The sequence below is a fragment of the Saimiri boliviensis genome, chromosome 3 (genome assembly GCF_048565385.1).
Source record: "Saimiri boliviensis isolate mSaiBol1 chromosome 3, mSaiBol1.pri, whole genome shotgun sequence".
In the NCBI taxonomy this organism is placed as follows: Eukaryota; Metazoa; Chordata; class Mammalia; order Primates; family Cebidae; genus Saimiri; species Saimiri boliviensis.
In genome coordinates, this window is record NC_133451.1 from 23,330,766 (window position 1) to 23,348,188 (window position 17,423).

At 41.4% G+C, this 17,423-nt stretch overlaps 1 protein-coding gene across 2 annotated transcripts in view; it reads right to left on the reverse strand.

Moving 5' to 3' along the window:
- Positions 1-17,423, reverse strand: part of PPARGC1A (PPARG coactivator 1 alpha) — a 698,725-nt gene that overhangs the window by 540,302 nt on the left and 141,000 nt on the right. The window lies entirely within an intron of this gene.

The window sequence follows — 17,423 nt, forward strand, 5'->3', positions numbered from 1 at the left end:
GCTCATCTATACATATCTGAGATAAGAACTGCTTCCGAGGACTTTCTACAATCCCCCACAGGTACCCACAGGAAATCCCTTTGCATCCTTCACTCATCTGCTTTGCACAGCTTGAACATTTTGCGTCTATGCATGTATATCTATAAAGAGGTTGGACATTCTTAAAGGCTCAGCAATTCAGGTAAATACTCTCAAAAGAACTCTTGCCCAGTAATGACATCCTCATTGATGAACTGATGACAACTCTGGCTTTGAGCCTCTAGGACACCAAACTCTGTTTTTGTGCAGCTTACCTAAACCTCTCCCTTTTGCCAATAAAAGCTTCTCTTTACACCCTCCATCACCAAATGCACTTGTGGCTTGCCATTCCATTCATGCTGGACGATAATCTTCATTTTCATTCCCAAATAAACTCAACATACTTAGGGATATTTTTTTCCTTTTTTTTTTTTTTTTTTTTTTTTTTTTTTTTTTTTTTTTTGAGGTTTGAATCACTTAGGTGAATGAAGAAGCAAAAGGATCCCAGGACTGAGCTCTGAGGCACTGCAATATTCAGTGAAGAATCAACAAAGAAGACAGAGAAACTCTTTAATTTTCTTATTTATCAGAAAATCAGCTTTCATGTGTTGCTTTTCTCTTTGTCTTAATTCTATAAACACAGCCACCCAAAAAAATGTGGAGTGGGGAGTGGAGGGGAGAAGGATTACATCAATTCACCAGAAAAAAAAGGTTGCAACTTACTCACTGTCATGATCTCTCTCTACTCTGTAACTAACCAGTGGTACAAAGTACAGTGGTTGGCTAAAGCAAATTTACTTTCTTACAAGTTTTTTGTCTGTTTACTGTTTCATCCCACAACTAAACAGTGTATACTATTCTTCCAGTACGTTTATCATGAAGAATCCCTTGAAAGAGAAAGATTTCAAATTTTAAGTCTCTAATAGGAACAAAAGTCACATCAGAACAAAAATTAAAAGTTACCAAAAAAAAAAAAAACAAACAAACAAACAGCAAGGTTCAGAAGCTTATTGAGACCAAAGAAAAAAGATATTTCAAAAAATTGAAATCCATTCCAGTGTGAGGCTTACAGAAGAATAAACTTTAGCAGGTGAGATGTAAAGTGTAGATTAGAAGGGATTAAAAATGGTGTTTGAAAACAAACAGCGAATGATAACACAACAAATAATATTAAATTCTTTAAGTACATCAGAAATAAGACTGCTGCAAAGGGATCAGTGAATCGGCTAGACAAGCAGTGCACAAAAGAGATAGTCAAAGGGATAAGGAGATTGTGGGGAAACTAAATAATGTATTTGCATCAGTTTTCACACTGGAGAATAAGGCAATAAGAGGAAAGGGAGGAAAAACCTTATTATGTGAAAGAGAGGCCCAGCTCAGATTGAGACATCAAAAGGAACCATGAGGCATGAAATGGTGATAGAAGATATTTGCCATGTTACAGCCAAAGCAGGAGGCATCTGTCAGAGTCCAGAGGCACAAAATGCCTGTAATCTCTGATTCCTTATAGCCTCATCACTTGCCATGTAAAAGGCTTCACATTGTGGTATACTGCAAGGCAAGTTACATTTCTACCATGGTTGGAAAGTTTATTCAATGTATATGGTAGGCTGATCTCCAAACTGCAAAACCTCCAGCCAGTATATTACAACCCAACAGACTGGCTGATCAAAAGTCAAACAAGAGAAGGGAGCCTTCATCCAGCCCATCTGAGAGTGTATGCAACTGGAAATTCTCATATACTGCTAGCAAGAGTTTAAGCTGGAGCCACCAGCTTTATGGAACATTTACATTATCTAGTAAAGTTTAAAATATGTATGTCAAATGAACCACCAATTTCACTGCTATGTACATATGCTAAAGAAACTATAAGAGAAATTACAAGATTGTTAATTGCAAGATTATTTGTGGAGGTGAAAAACTGGTAACAACATAAATGCCCATAAATAGAGGAACGGATAATAAAATATATTCATGCAATGAATTATAAAGAGTTGTGAACTTTTAATTAGCTAGATGTATATGTGTCAACTTGGATAGGCTTCAAAATCATAACATTTGAATGAAATGCACTTGAAGGAAAAACAAACAGCATGACAATATGCATGTGAAAAGTGTTTAAGGAACACCTAAAACAATAAAGGACTCATACATATGTCAACAAAAGAGTAAAAAATGCACTAGTAAGATATACAATAAAGGTACAATATGGGATGGCTCTAGAAAGATTGGGACTAGGAATGGACTGAGCATTTCACTTTATCTGTGAAGTCTATGCTATAGTTTGAATATTCATGTCCCCTCCAAATTTCATGTGGAAATTTAACCCCCATCACAGTGGTATTAAGAAATGGGACCTTGGCCTGGTGAGGTGGCTCATCCCTGTAATCACAGCACTTTGGGAGGCAGAGAAGGGCAGATCACAAGATCAGAAGTTCAAGACCAGCCTGGGCAACATGGTAAAACCTGTCTCTAGTAAAAATACAAAAGTTTGCTGGGCGTGGTGGTGGGTGCCTGTAATCCCAGCTACCTGGGAGGCTGAGGCAGGAGAATAGCTTGAACCTGAGAGGCAGAGGTTGCAGTGAGCCAAGATCGTGCCATTGCACTCCAGCCTCAGTGACAGAGCGAGACTCCATCCCAAAAAAAAAAAGGAGTGGGATCTTTTTGGGAAATGATTAAGTCACGAGGGTTCTGCCTTCATGAATGAATTAGTGCTTTACAGAAGGGCTGGAGGAAACTAACTTGGTCCCTCTTTGTCTTTCTGTCCTTTCTGTCATGTGAGAACACTTACACAATGCCATCTATAAGGAATGGGCTCTTACCAGACCAACTTTGCCAGCCCCTTGCTCTTGGACTTCCCAGCCTCCAGAGTGGTGAGAAATAAACTTCTACTGTTTACAAATCACCTCGTCTCAGATATTTTGTCATAGCAGCACAAATGGACTAAGAAAATCTATTTCCTTAATTGAAAAAAGATTTGAGGTAAGTATGACAAAGTGTTAACAGTGATCAATTCTTGATGGTGATCATAGAGTTTTGATCATAGAACTTGCTGTATTTTATTATTAGTTTTCAATTTGCAAAGACAAAAATGTGTTCTGTCCATCACCTCGAGACAAAGCTTAACTTTATTAAGTTGATTATTGTAAGAGCTATAATTAACTCAAGATTTGCTTTGGAAACCCAGAGTAGTGCCAGAAATAGTCTCTTCTCACTTAGATGTCTTCAGTTCCTTAGGTTCTCAGCTTTCCATATCTAAAAACCCAAAAAGGTTAATTAATAGCTCTTATGGCATCCCTGTTTCTTCCAGGAAAGTTTGGCTCCATTCTGTAGAACAAATAACTGAGACATACAGACTATAGAAAAAGAAAAGAAATCAAGAGAGACAAGAAATCAATGATCTAGCCTAGGCATCCCCAAACTTTTTACACAGGGGGCCAGTTCACTGTCCCTCAGACCATTGGAGGGCCGCCACATACTGTGCTCCTCTCACTGACCACCAATGAAAGAGATGCCCCTTCCTGAGGTGCAGCGGGGGGCCAGATAAATGGCCTCAGGGGGCCGCATGCGGCCCACAGGCAGTAGTCTGGAGACACCTGATCTAGCCCCTCTTTGGTCAGGAAGGCATTTCCACAACCATCTTAACATTTGACAGTTCTCTCTGAATTGATTTCATAGAGTCAAGTCGAGAGATGGTAAACAGCTTCTACCTTGCTTACTAAACAATGATGGTTTCCTGCAACCTATGTTGAAAAGATCCTGAAGCCACCAGTAAAAAAAGAATGTTAAGATAGATTCATAATGTCTTCCATGAGCACAAGAGTAGATGTGGAGTGAGGGGTGAGGAGGTCATAAGCCATGTATCTGCTATCTAAGAAGTCTAGCCACATGAAGGAAATGGCCTTTTTCGATATGCAGAAGCTGGGAATTCATGGTGTTTTATGCATAGTGTTATGTGCTAAACATCTTTCAGAATTCAATCCATAAGGAATAGACTCTGCATTAGTTGCAGAGCATTCAGAAGTACACCTGGAAGGTGAGATATATCAACAAACCAAGTCCTCCCTGACTAACTCTGACCAAGCCAAGGTTTCACAAAGCAGTTACCCTACAGCAGTTCTCCACCAGAGCCAATTTTGTCCCATCCCAGGGGACATTCAGCAATATCTAGAGATGCTTTCATTGTCACAACTGAGGAAACGCTACTGGCATTTAGTGGGTAAAAGCCAGAGATGCTGGCAAATATCCTACAGTGGAATGCACGGGACCCCCCCCTCCCGCCGCCACTACAAGGAATAATCTGGGCCCAAATGTCAACACTGCAACAGTTGAGAAACTTTCCAAGGCCGGGCATGGTGGCTCACACCTGTAATCCCAGCACTTTGGGAGGCAGAGGTGGGAGGATCTCCTGAGGTCAGGAGTTCAAGACCAGCATGTCCAACATGATGAAACCCCATTTCTACTAAAAATGCAAAAATTAGTCAGGCATGGTGGCAAGTGCCTGTAATCCCAGCTACTCAGGAAGCTGAGGCAGGAGAATCACTTGAACTCAGAAGGTGGAGGTTGCAGTGAGCCAGGATCATGCCACTGCACTCCAGCCTGGGCAACAGGGTGAGACTATGTATCAAAAAAGAAAGAAAGAAAGAAAGAAGAAAGAAAGAAAGAAAGAAAGAAAGAAAGAAAGAAAGAAAGAAAGAAAGAAAGAAAGAAAGAAAGAAAGAAAGAAAGAAAGAGAAAGAAAGAAAGAAAGACCTTTCCTAGGGCTCACAACATTTGTAGATTAGACTGTCTGGTCCTTCCTGGGCATTCAAAACCAGACCTGCATGGGACAGATATAAAGGTTCTACTCTAGATCTGCTCTTCATAAAGGATGTTTCCTATCCAAGAGTTTTGGCCTGCTTGACAAACCACAGTCCAGTACGCACCGAATGCCCATATAAGCCAGACCAAGAAAGCAGCTTCTGGGCCCAGGACTTTTCCTTCTGACCTTTGTGGGCTGACGGTTCTGCTCAATTTGTCTCTTCTCTTGAATTCCAGAATGATTTTCAGGACCATTAATGTTTTCATCTATGTTGGTCTATCTGAAAGATCACAGCTTCCTCTGATGCAAGTGTCCAGCCGAATTGATGCTGAATTGTCAAGACCATACGTGTCTGCCACAGTGGGTTCTATCTTAGATGAGCAGAGACAGCTAGACCAGGATTGATAGGCATGGGCCAAATGACTAGCCACATCTCACAAGATGCTGGGTCAGTATAGGGTCCGCATCAAGATTCTAAACCAGGCTTTCTGACTCCATTAGTACAATGTCCAAACACCTGGCTTTGCATTGTTATTTAATGATCTGTTTGTTATTTGATAACCTGCAGTCTTTTGAAGCAAAAGTGAAGAGGCAGAATTAAGCTGCTGAGGAGCCTTAGCTACAAATGAACTTTTCCCAGACAGTAATATAAGAATACATTTTTCAAAACCCTCCACATTCAGTTTGTAATGCATCTTTAAAACAGACAAACCCATTGTACATTTTCACAGAAAGAATGGCAAGACCGTAATTCCACTCTTGGCTCTGCCATTTACTCATGGAAGACCTTGGCCCTTGACTTCTCTCAGCTTCCACATCATCATCTGCAGAATGGGAAGAATAATGCTTACCCTTAAAGACTTACTTTGAGGAATAAATGACATTGCACATGTAACTTGCCTGGCATATTGTAAGAACTATGAAAATGGTAACTAGTTTTTTTGTTTGTTTTTGTGTGTGTGTGAGATGGTGTCTCACTCTGTCACCAAGGCTGGAGTGCAGTGGCACGACCTCAGCTCACTGCAACCTCTGCCTCCACCTCTCAAGCTCAAGCAATTCTCCTGCCTCAGCTTCCCAAGTAGCTGGGACTACAGGCACACACCACCACACACAGCTAATTTTTGTATTTTTGGTTGAGACAGGATTTCACCATATTGGCCAGGCTGGTCTCGACCTCCTGACCTCAGATCTGCCTGCATCAGCCTCCCAAAGTGCTGGGATTATAGGCGTGAGCTACGGCACCAGGCCAGTGTTTAACAGTCATCTGAGAAGCTAGGGCATTCTTGACACCACCATGTCTCAGCTAATTCAGAACAGTTATGACTATAATCTCCCTACCATTTCCACAGCCCTCCAGCAGAATCCATGTTTATTTCTGCTATGGGTGTAGGTGAAGAGGAGAGAAGATTTACATCATTTTGATTCAAAAAATAAAATAATATCAAACTGTAACTGAGAACTGTTCTAAGAATTTTATGGCTTAATCCTCACCATCACCCCATGAGGTAAGTAATATTATTATCCTGAAGACGAGGCTTAAAAAGGTTCAGTAAGCAGCTCACTCATGGTTACTCAGCTAGGAGGGGGGCATACTACCCTTAACCATCGCAACTTTACTCCATTCATTCACGTGTTTATTCAAATACTATACTGCAACCCTACACTAAGCACTGGGGATACACAACTCACTAGGCAGACATTGATTCAGCCCAACTATATGGCAATCACTGTCCTAGGCACTGGCATACAGCAGGGAAAGTGTGACCAGTCTGGTGAAACCCACAGGTAAATAAAGAAATGTCAAAGGTGCCACAGCTCCATAACAGATATTTGTAGAGATAACCAGGAAGCCTCGAGGAACAAAGATATCCTCCTACACACTTTGGAGACTAAGCAGGGATTGGGATGAAAGAATAGAAGTCCAAAAGCCTTCAGAGCAGAGGTGGCTTTGAGCAGCCCAGTGTTCCGAGGACTTAAAAAAAAAAAAAACCACCACCACCAAAAGAGCTGGCCCTAAAAAAATGTGCAGTGGGACTGGCCACCTGGCATCTTATAGGCAGAGAAATCAGTCGTAGGGCTGGATTTTTTCAGTTCAGAGCTGCTGCTTTTCTCCACAGCCCAGCCTGAACCCAGACAGGCATGCATCTATAAGCAAGCACCAGAAAAGAATAAATTCCATAGCAAGGCATTTCAAAGCACCTACCAAGACGAACGTGCCCTCTGGCCTGGTTTTTTGTTTGGGAAAATTGTGTGCTAAAAACAGCAGATAAAAAGGAATCTGTGGGCATAATTTATTTAGACTTTCTAAAGGCTGTTGAGAAGGTCTCTCTCATAGGAAGCTATTATAGCCAAGCAGGCAAGTCGGTAACTATGGGGTAAAAGGTGAAGTTCTGTCGTGATTAAAGCCTTCTTAACTGAGAGGAACCGAAGCCCAAGAATAAATAGCCAGTTCTCCACATGGGAAGCTAAAAATAATGGGGCCGCTCAAAGATTAGTCCTGAGGCCAGTGTTGTGCTATCTATTTTTAATGATTTGTCAAATGAAGTACAGTAAATAGAAAAATGCAGGTAGGTAATGACAAGCGACCACTTGGTATAGTGAAAAAAGCATTGAGCTGGCAGAGCCCTAGGAAGCCTGTCCCAGCCTGCCCATGTGCCTCAATTTCTCTATCTGTGAAATGACGGGACAACGTGAACTATTTCTGAGGTCGCTGAGACCATCTGCGAAAACATTTAAAACTCTTTGACTTGAAGTTCATTCAGGTAGAACTAGAAGGAACAAAATGAATTAACCAAATTGAGCAATCTGAGATGCAAAGGAACATCAGAAAAGGCAAAGTAAACACTTTCACTCTGCTATTTTGGGGTGACTTGCTTAGTTCAGAATAAGTGATAACGTCTCCAAAGAAAGCTATAACCATTCCTGTGGACAGTTTCATGAGAATGTCTATTCTTAGTCGGGCATCATCAAAGTGCCAATAAACCGTATGCAGCATTTTTTTAAGCACTGTAAAATGCACAGAAAAGTGTTATCAGGCTATCACCTAAATCAGCCTCATGTCCTATCTTTATCTCTGATATTGTCAAAATTGCCTTTATATAACTGAACGGCAAAATACCGATTAAGCCAGAAATGTGTAATTTGGGGGCTCCCGAATGCCTGCTCTCAAGAACCTGCAGTCTGGTTGGTGATTTTACAAACAAAAAGGAGATAACAAATACAGCCGCCTGTGCCAAATTAACGACCCAGCCAGTAAAGTTTGAAGAACTTCTTAGACAAGGTAGGATGTGAACATCACCTTCAAGAATGGATACTATTTCTGTAAATGGAGGATAACAGGAAGCTCTCCAGTTCCAAAAAGAAAAATAAACAAACTAAAACAACGAATCGAAAGCCGAGACGTAACAAGAAGAGATCAAAACTAAAGAAGCTAGGCTGAGTGTAGTGGCTCATGCTTGTAATCCCATACTTCAGGAGGCAGAGCCAGGAGGATCACTTGAGGCCCAGAGTTCCAGACCAGGCTGAGCATCATAGCAAGACCTCATCTCTACAATTAAAAAATTAGCTAAGAGTGGTGCATGCCTGTAGTCCCAGCTACTCAGAGGCTGAGGTGGGGGATCCCTTGAGCCAGGGAGTTCAAGGCTACAGTAAGGCATGGTTGCACAACTGCACTCCAGCCTGAGTGACAGAGTGAGACCCTACCTCAAAAAATAAAAATAAAGAAACTCATCCATTTGAGAAAAGCCTAGCTTTATCCTGAGATGAGAGTTGCTTCATTATGAAAACAGAGAAGTGCCAAGAAAGGTAAAGAGTATGAACAAAGTAATGAATAAATGAGGATTCGTGAACATGCCACATGGATCTTCTTAGCTTGCCTAGGCCGTAACACAAGACCCAGGAAACACTCCATGAACTTACAAAGGGAAAAAACAAATGGGTTGAAGACATGCTTTGAACATAACACAATTAGCTCTGGTGACTCGCTACTGTAGATACTATTTTCCCCAAGCAGCTTAGTGAGCTTTACTTTGTTATAGAACTACACATTCATACAACTAACAGGTCTAACTGCAGTTACGGCTAATGTTATTGATACTCATAACTCAAGGCAGACATGTGGGGTCTCCAAGAAATTTTTTCCTCCTATGACATTGTTGCAGAATGAGTTGAATTCACTACAGGAGGGACATGTTACTTTTCTCTAAAGTACCTATTTCTGTCCATAGAAATGTTTCTGATTTCATGGTAACTTTTTTCCTTCCTGTTCATATTTGTTGCTCAAAAAGCTGGCTCCTTAAAAGGAAAGACAATTGCCTTCTAAGAGTCATACCAGACACAGGTGTGCCTCACCTTAGAGAAGACAAGGCCTGCAGAAAATAGCAACATCAGACAATCAGAATAGCTAACACTGAACTGAATGGTGCAAGAGGAGAAGGGACCATTTAAAAGAATACTAGAGAGGATTTCATTTATTTTGTAAACTGAAATTTCTAACTAGTAGATTTCCTTCGAAAATTTTACTTGCCATGAATCCCTGCCACAATGCTCTTAAACCTCCCTGAGACATTTTGTTTCCCGGAGGTTTAAGCAATGTTTTCTAAAATTACCATCTATCTTCTGTTTCACATGACAAGAAGGAAGAAAAGTTTGTATCTCCTTTTTTATTCTAGAATAAATAATACAGTTTCTTCACAGGAAATGAACACCACACCATTAATTATATGCCTCATGGATTCTATTCTACCAGATTTACATTTACTTGGCCAAGTCCAAAGGAAAGTAAACAATCTTAGCATTCAATATTAGTCATGATATACACACTCCTTCTCTTACTCCCCTTTGTCCATAAAGCAATGCATTTAAAATGAAGACTTGGATTTTGCTCTTTTTGACATTTCCCAAATATGTTTAAGCATCAGAAACTTGAAAACACAGTATTTCAACGGGTAATGAATGTCCTTTGAAAACAAAAACCATCCTTATATAAAAACAGAGAGATGAATTTCAATGCCCAAGCCAGTAAATAGGTGTCTCTCTTACAAAAAGTTCAGTGAAGCTCTCCTCGGGAGCGTGCAAAAGCTTTGCATAAAAACACCACTCCGAGGTAACCCTCTTACAGATTAGAGTCAAGAGAAACATACAGAGACGACCACAGGAAGCTGGGCAATAAACTTCCGGATACCTGTTTGTTATTTTGACAAAAATCGAACAAGCTCAGGAACCAGAAAATGGCTCCCAGAAAGCCTGCCCTTACGGTCCTCTGAAATTACAAAACAATTTTGGCAGTTTCCAAAAAATTGGCCTTACAAGGCCATGAAGATATCCAGTTCCCCGTTTTCTCTCACGGAGTCGCAGCTGCACTAAAGAAGAGTTGCAAAGTGTAGGGCCTGACTTCTCTTCGTGCAAGCCTGAATTATCTATGCAGTGCCTACGAAGAGGAAATTTATTTCTCTGCTAAGTCATCATGTAAAGCTTCCAAAATAGAGGTGCCCTTCAAATTAAATTTGCCGGTGTCGATTCCCTCATCCTCAATGATACCGTGTAAGAAGGATCAAGTGATTAAAATGAAGCAAAAAGAAACAGAGGTCACCCAACACCTGGCTTTTAAAAACTAGGTAGATTCCAGGCCTCAGGATGCTTGGAAAAATAAAATGTGTGTGACGCAACTAACAAACCCAAAGGCCTGCGAACTTGTGTCCCATTAAAATGCATAATCCTATAATGATGAATCTGGCAGTCTCTCAATAGTTTGACTCATTTCCCTGCTAAATATAACTGAAGACAGGTTTTCCACTAGGAGCTACTGTATTATTTTCTCCCAAGTGGGAATCAGAAACTAATTTTGATATGTAAAAAAAATCAAAGCAAAGAAAGGATGATACAAGTATTTCTCTCACTTTAATTTCTTTGCAGCACTACCCAGCCGGAACTACTTTTCCAGAACCCAGAGAGGCACCAATAGAGATGTTTATGGATAGCTAAGGCAGTATTTGTCAGAAGCTGCAGAATGTGAAAATCACCATCTATCTGCTACATGCGACTTGACTGAAATGATTTAGTCGTAATGTGTGATGATGGACGTTGGTTTGTATTGTTTAGCTCTGGAAAGGCCACTGCCAGAGACCAGTATTTCAGCTGACTGCTATTTCTTTCCAATTCAAATGAAAAGAGACTTAAGAACAGACAACAACCCAGCAGGATGCCTATTAGAATTCTTTGTAAGGACTTCACTTGCAAGGAGCAACTCTGGACTTGTTCATAGAAAAGAAATAATCAGCCTCTGACCAAAGTGCTCAAATCAAAAATCTCCCGAACTACATGGGATTGTTTTTCTTCCAAAATAGATCATGGATTAATGGAGTACACTGACCTAATGCAAGCATCAACCATTTTTAGAACAGAGTTGCCCCAAGAAGGCTTGCAAGGAATTATTCCAGCTATAATGCTGTAGAATTCGTTACCCACCGAGTTAAAATCGCCTCAAATCCATTTGCTCTTATGCAGAATTTCCTGATTATAGCCTCCACTTATTTTGCCCACATACCAAATCTGAAAATGGTTTTTTAAATTGGTGACTTTTGAGCTAGCTTCACTGGTGGCTGGGGTACAAAATTATTTTCCCCCCTGAGTTGTAGTGTAGTTTTTAAAAAAGAAAAGGAAAAAAAAAGGCGCTGGGTGAGAAATGCATTTTGAAAATGAAGCTTGAGTTGTAGCTTAGCTACAATGGAGAAGCAAAAATATAATCAAACTGCAGTTTTTCTCTTGACAACCCTGATGGTTCATCTGGTAACACCTCAGACACTTTATTCCCAGCTGAGTTGTTTCTATCTGTCATTTATAACTTCACATTTTTTGGAGAGAGAAAAGTACCTCTTGGATGTATCTGTGTATCCATGTGTATGTGAGAGTGTGTGTGCAGGAGATGATATTAAGCTGGTATGTTCCTGTTACAGACAGTGTTGTGCTGAAACTGGCTTACCTGGGCTTTGCAAGAGCGGATTGTTAAAATTTGCAGGAAATTTGCAAGCCAATTGATAGCACAGTGGTGGCTTGAAGTTGGCAGTGGTGGGAGTATTTCTACCTCAGAAATCAATGTGCCTTATGAGTCAGGGCTTCATGGTTTTTGGGAGAGGCAGATTTTTTAGCACGTACCAGCCCACCACTGGCTACTGGGACACCGGCTGTTTGCACAGCCATCCACACTGATTGGCTGCATGCACTCTCCACTTTGGTCATGCTCATGTCGTAAGCACTGTACCATATTTTGAATAGCAACTTCATCACATGTAGTCAAATGATACCATTGTACTGTGTATATTTTCTTTGGTATAATAATCGAAAAGTATCATGCACTATCACATCAACCATCATCAAGAAACAATTTTTTTGAGCATGGGTTTGGACCTCAGGTACTCTGCTGAATAAATTCTGGGTGGGTCAACTGCTGGTGGATCCCAAACAGATCATTTGCGAAGGAAGAAACCACGCTGGGCCTTGGAGAAAAACAAAATGAGTCAGTCCTCTCTGCTGCCTTTAGCCAGTCCAAACCCTGAAGTCATACAGCATGGGGGAGATTTTCTAGTCAAAGGAGTCACTTATCTGCCCAAGCACATCTCAAGATAAATGATGAGGAGCTTCTGGGAACACTGAAGGCCAACACCTTCCCACACAACAGAAATTAACAGGTCCCCCAATCAGAGCATTAAAACAAAGATCAACCAACATGTGATTTTAGTAAACAGAGTAATTTGGGCTTTTGGAGAGCATGAAAATTCTGTCAGGATTATAATGTCTTCTACCACAGACCTTAATTTCTTCTGTCATGGAGAATATGATTAGACTCAGTCCCATTTGATTGTAGGAAATGTCAGTTCCCATTAACAAAAGAAAAGAGGCACTCAAAAGCATGTTCCACATTTTTAACCCTTTGGGCAAGGAGGATTTTTCCAGCTTTCCAAACTGCTCCTGGATAATATTTAAAGCATTTAAGCACAGCCAGCCTATCCAGCAGATAGTTAAAGGGATTTACCTAACTCACCTCCCTTTCCAATAGAGTCTATTTTTGATCCAACACTGGCACTAAAAAGTGAAAGCCATGTATATTTTTGTTTTGTTTTGCAACTTGTTTTGTTTTTTTCTACCCGACTCCACCCCAATCTCTAAGAAATCCCACTCCTTGCATGAATGGAGTTTGCTTTAAATGGTCTGATTCTTTGAGGGCAGTGGAGGGGAAGCAATGTTGTTTTTGGCTGCATGCACCGTTTGGCCATTCCGTTCATGAACTGGTTAGTGCAGGTGGCTTTCACGGGTGCTAGAAAATTATAGTCTCAGACCTAAACTTGTATCAGTAAACACACTGCCTCGGACTGGCCACTTCAATTCCGCTGAACCTTCCACAGTTCAAACAGGGCACCTGGGTCGGCCTGAAAGCTTAGCAGGCACAGCTGACCCTGGCTGCCCAGCAAACAGTTTATGTTAGGGAGCAATCTAGAGATTTCCTGAGATAAGGATGCTATTACAGGCTGACAAATGTGGAATGGAGCAGAGTGGGCAGCTTTTGTCCACACTGACCCAGGGTGAGAATGCTGGGATTATTGCTGATTGGGGATAAATGGCAACTGGTGATTTATTTGTTCAAGTGAAACCAGCCAAGTTCATCCCTCAACACCATCTCCCATGTCTTTAAGCTTTTTTTTTTTCCTCTTCGGGCAAAAAGGCTTAGCAATTTTGGGAACTCTTCAAATACCACCATTCCAGTGAACCCCATTACCCTTAGGATAAAATCTGCAATCCTTAACAAGCCTTCAAGGCCCTACATGATGAGGTCCTACCTGCTTCTCCAGCTCTGGCTCCTGCCACTGGCCCCCAAACTTCCCACACTCAACCAAAATAGCCACCACTCTGGCTTCTGACTGCCCCAATATCCTCTTCACCTTCAGCCTTTGCTTGTGCTGGGCCCTCCCCCAGGGCTCTTCCTCTCTCTTTGCCTAGCAATCCTCCTTATCCTTGTTCCAGGTTGAATGTCATCAGCAAAGACCAGGCCACCTCCTCCATTATGATCTGCAGGGGCCCTGTGTGTTCATTCATCACAGTTCTTTGCACAACCATGAATAGTAACTATTGGTTTAAAATTGTACTTCCCCACTGGCAGGGATTATGCTTATCGTATACACCTAGCACTTAGTGCAATGCCGAATATTTCGTAGGTCAAATGCACAAATGAATGAAGAGATATTGACGGCCTGTGAGAGAATCTAACAAAATCTTCATCTGAAATGTGCACTAACTAGGGAGTGAGCTATCTTTCCTACCCCTCTTTTCTGATCATTATGGCACAAGGATTTCAGATGGCCCTGCTATCTCATCAGGACTGTACCGTCAAATCTACTTCCAGGTTTTCAGGACCCTCCCTTATCATCGTCATCATTAATGTTATTGAACATGTACTATATTCCATGTGCATTACTCAGTATTCTCTACTAATCTATTTGATATTCACCACAAGCCATAAAATAGTGCAGTGTATTGAAGATGGGTACAGATGCACAAATTCCTTGACATTCCTCCCATTGAGAGGCAGGGTCGTTGTCCTCTACCTTTGAATCTGAGCTATCATGTGACTGCTTTGACCAATAGAGTGCAAAGGAAATGATGTCATACATTTTCTGGTTTCTGTGTTGAAATGTTGGCCCTGGGGGAAGCTAGCTTACAAATAACAACTAACACCTAATTGGCACAAAGTATTTAAGAAGTCTGACTCCCCTGATACTGCAGGAAAGGAACTCGAGATGGTTGCAGGGAGAGGTCCTGGGAAAAGAATGCCCTTCCAGCCCCTAGCTGTTGCAACCATGCCAGCCATGGTGCCAAGCACGTACATGAAGGCACTATCTTGCACATCCAGTTCAGTCGAACCTTCAGCTGACTCCAGCCCTAGCCACAAGAGAAGCTCCATGGAAGACCACTCAGCTGACCCCAGTTAACCCACAAAATTGTCAGAGAGAATAACAAATCAGTGTTTTAAGCCACTAAATTATGGGGAGGATTAATAGGCAGCAATAAATAACCAAAACACATAGGCACTAATATGACCCTGGCTTTATCAATGAGAAACTGAGACCCAGCACACTCAAAACCACACAGTTGGGAAGGAGTGGAGCCAGGAGTCCAACACAGGAGGGCTGGCTTCAGAACCCAGGCTCTCATCACCCATGCAGCCACACCACTCTTTGGCAGCCCACTTTCTCCATTTGACTCCAAGACATAGTCTGTCCTGCTCTTGTTACTCTAAAAGCGTCCCCTTCAATTTCCTTCTGCCCGCGTACTTAATCTCCTACCTTTCTCATGATCCCCTCTGTGAATCTTCTGCTGATGTCGCCTTCCTCCAAATTCCTTGATACATTTAAAGATAGGCATCTAGCCTTGCCATTTATTATTCTAGTATTATCCTTCATGCTGTTTTTTGCTTCCTGTCTATATGTTATCTTCCTGAAGGTCAAAACGAAATCTTCTATTTTGATTTTGCCCACCTCTCAAGAAAACCTTGCCCATCCCCACATTGCCCAGCACAATGCTGTGTACTCAATAAATACACCCCTCAGCCATCCTGGCCAAGCTCATTCCCTTTCAGAGACTTTATGTTTGCAGTTCCCTTTCCCTGGGATACTCTTTCTTAGCCACTCAGATCTTGAAAATATCTCCCCTCCACCAAGAGGCCTATCCTGACCACCCTGTCTAAAGGAACCACCCCCGCTTCACCCTTAGTCAGCCACTCACTATCTCCTTATCTGGCATTATATTAATTAGTTGTTTGTTTCTTAATTCCCTTACGTAGAAAACAAGTTCCATAAGGACAGAACATGACCAACTTGTTAATTGCTGTAGTCTCAATCCCCAGGACAGTTTCTGGTCTATAGTAGCATCTCAAAAAATAATGTTAAATAAATGATTGTTTATTTGTTTATTGAATCTTCACTTCATAAGAGCTGCCAGCAAGTAGCAGCTGTGCTAATGTACATGAAGTGTTTTCCCTCCATCACGTCAGTTGCATCTTCAGCATAATGTGCAACCTTCCATTTCTCATGTAGAAAGTCTATACTTGGCTCTAAGGTGAACTCTGTGTTTATTTTTTTTTATTTTTATATATAGTTTTTACTTTAAGTTCTGAGATACATGTGCAGAACGTGCAGGTTCGTTACATAGGTATATATGTGCCATGGTGGTCTGCTGCACCTGTCAACCCATCAGCTAGGTTTTAAGCCCCCCATGCGTTGGGTATTTGTCCTAATGCTCTCCCTCCCCTTGTCGCCCACCCCTCCACAGGCCCCGGTGTGTGATGTTCCCCTCCCTGTGTCCAGGTGTTCTCACTGAGGTGAACTCTGTATGTAGCCAGTTGTTGCTGTTAGGCGGTAGTCTACATGTTGCTTTGGTTGCCCAAACCGTTCTTTACAACAAAGCTCTCTGAAGAACAGTGGGGTTTTTGTTGTTGTTTTGGTTTGGTTTTTGTTTATAGAGGTAGGGTCTCATTGCGTTGCCCAGGCTGATCTCAAACTCCTGGGCTCAAGCAACCCTCTCGATTCGACCTAAGTGCTGGGATTACAGGCATGAACCACCACACCTGGCCTAGAAGAGTATGTTTAAAGCCAGTCACCAAGAGGAGCTTCTAGGATGATGCCAAGAAGGGAGGGTGGCCAAGCAGTCTTAGTACAACACACATTAATAAAGGCCATTGCTAGGGATCATGAAATGAGAATATTAAATCAAATGGAGGCCCATTTTGCTCACTATGGTAAACACAGAAATTCATCCCAGTATCTAGAACAGAGTACATCCTCAATAAACATTTGTTGAATTAACAAATAATTACTGAAACATCTTTGCCTCTTATCTCATTTCTTATCACTTATCATTTCAATATGTGCAAGAATTTAGAGTACATTTCTGATTTTGTGTATGTGAAACTTACCAAAAAGCAGTAGCTAAAAGATTGTAAAACTTACAACTTTTCGACAACAAAGTTGAAATGTAAATGACCACCTATGCTCCCCAAAATACATAATGGGCAAGTAGAGAAATCTAGAAAAGAAAGGCCATAGGCTGAGGGAGTTAACAGATATGATAGTGTGTTAACATTAATTGTATATTTCAGATATTTGCTCAGCCTCACTGAGCCTGTTTCCTCATCTGTATACTGAAGATAATCTCTTGCTTATTTACCAACCTGAAATATTCACAGTGAGTCTAAGATGAAAGAACAGATGAGTAAATACTTTAAAAGGTATGATAGGAGGCAGGTGCGGTGGCTCTCACCTGTAATCCAAGCACTTTTGGAGGCCATGACAGGCAGATCACTTGAGGTCAGGAGTTTGAGACCAGCCTGGCCAACATGGCAAAACGCTGTCTCTACAAATTATACAAAAATTAGCCAGGTGTGGTGACACACTTCTGTAATCCCAGCTACTCGGAAGGCTGAGAGGCACAAGAATCACTTGAACCAGGGAGGTGGCGGTTGCAGTGAGCCGAGATTGTGCTACTACACTCGAGCCTAGGCAACAGAGCAAGATTTCATCTCAAAAAAAAGTGTAATAGGAATATGAGCTAATTGATA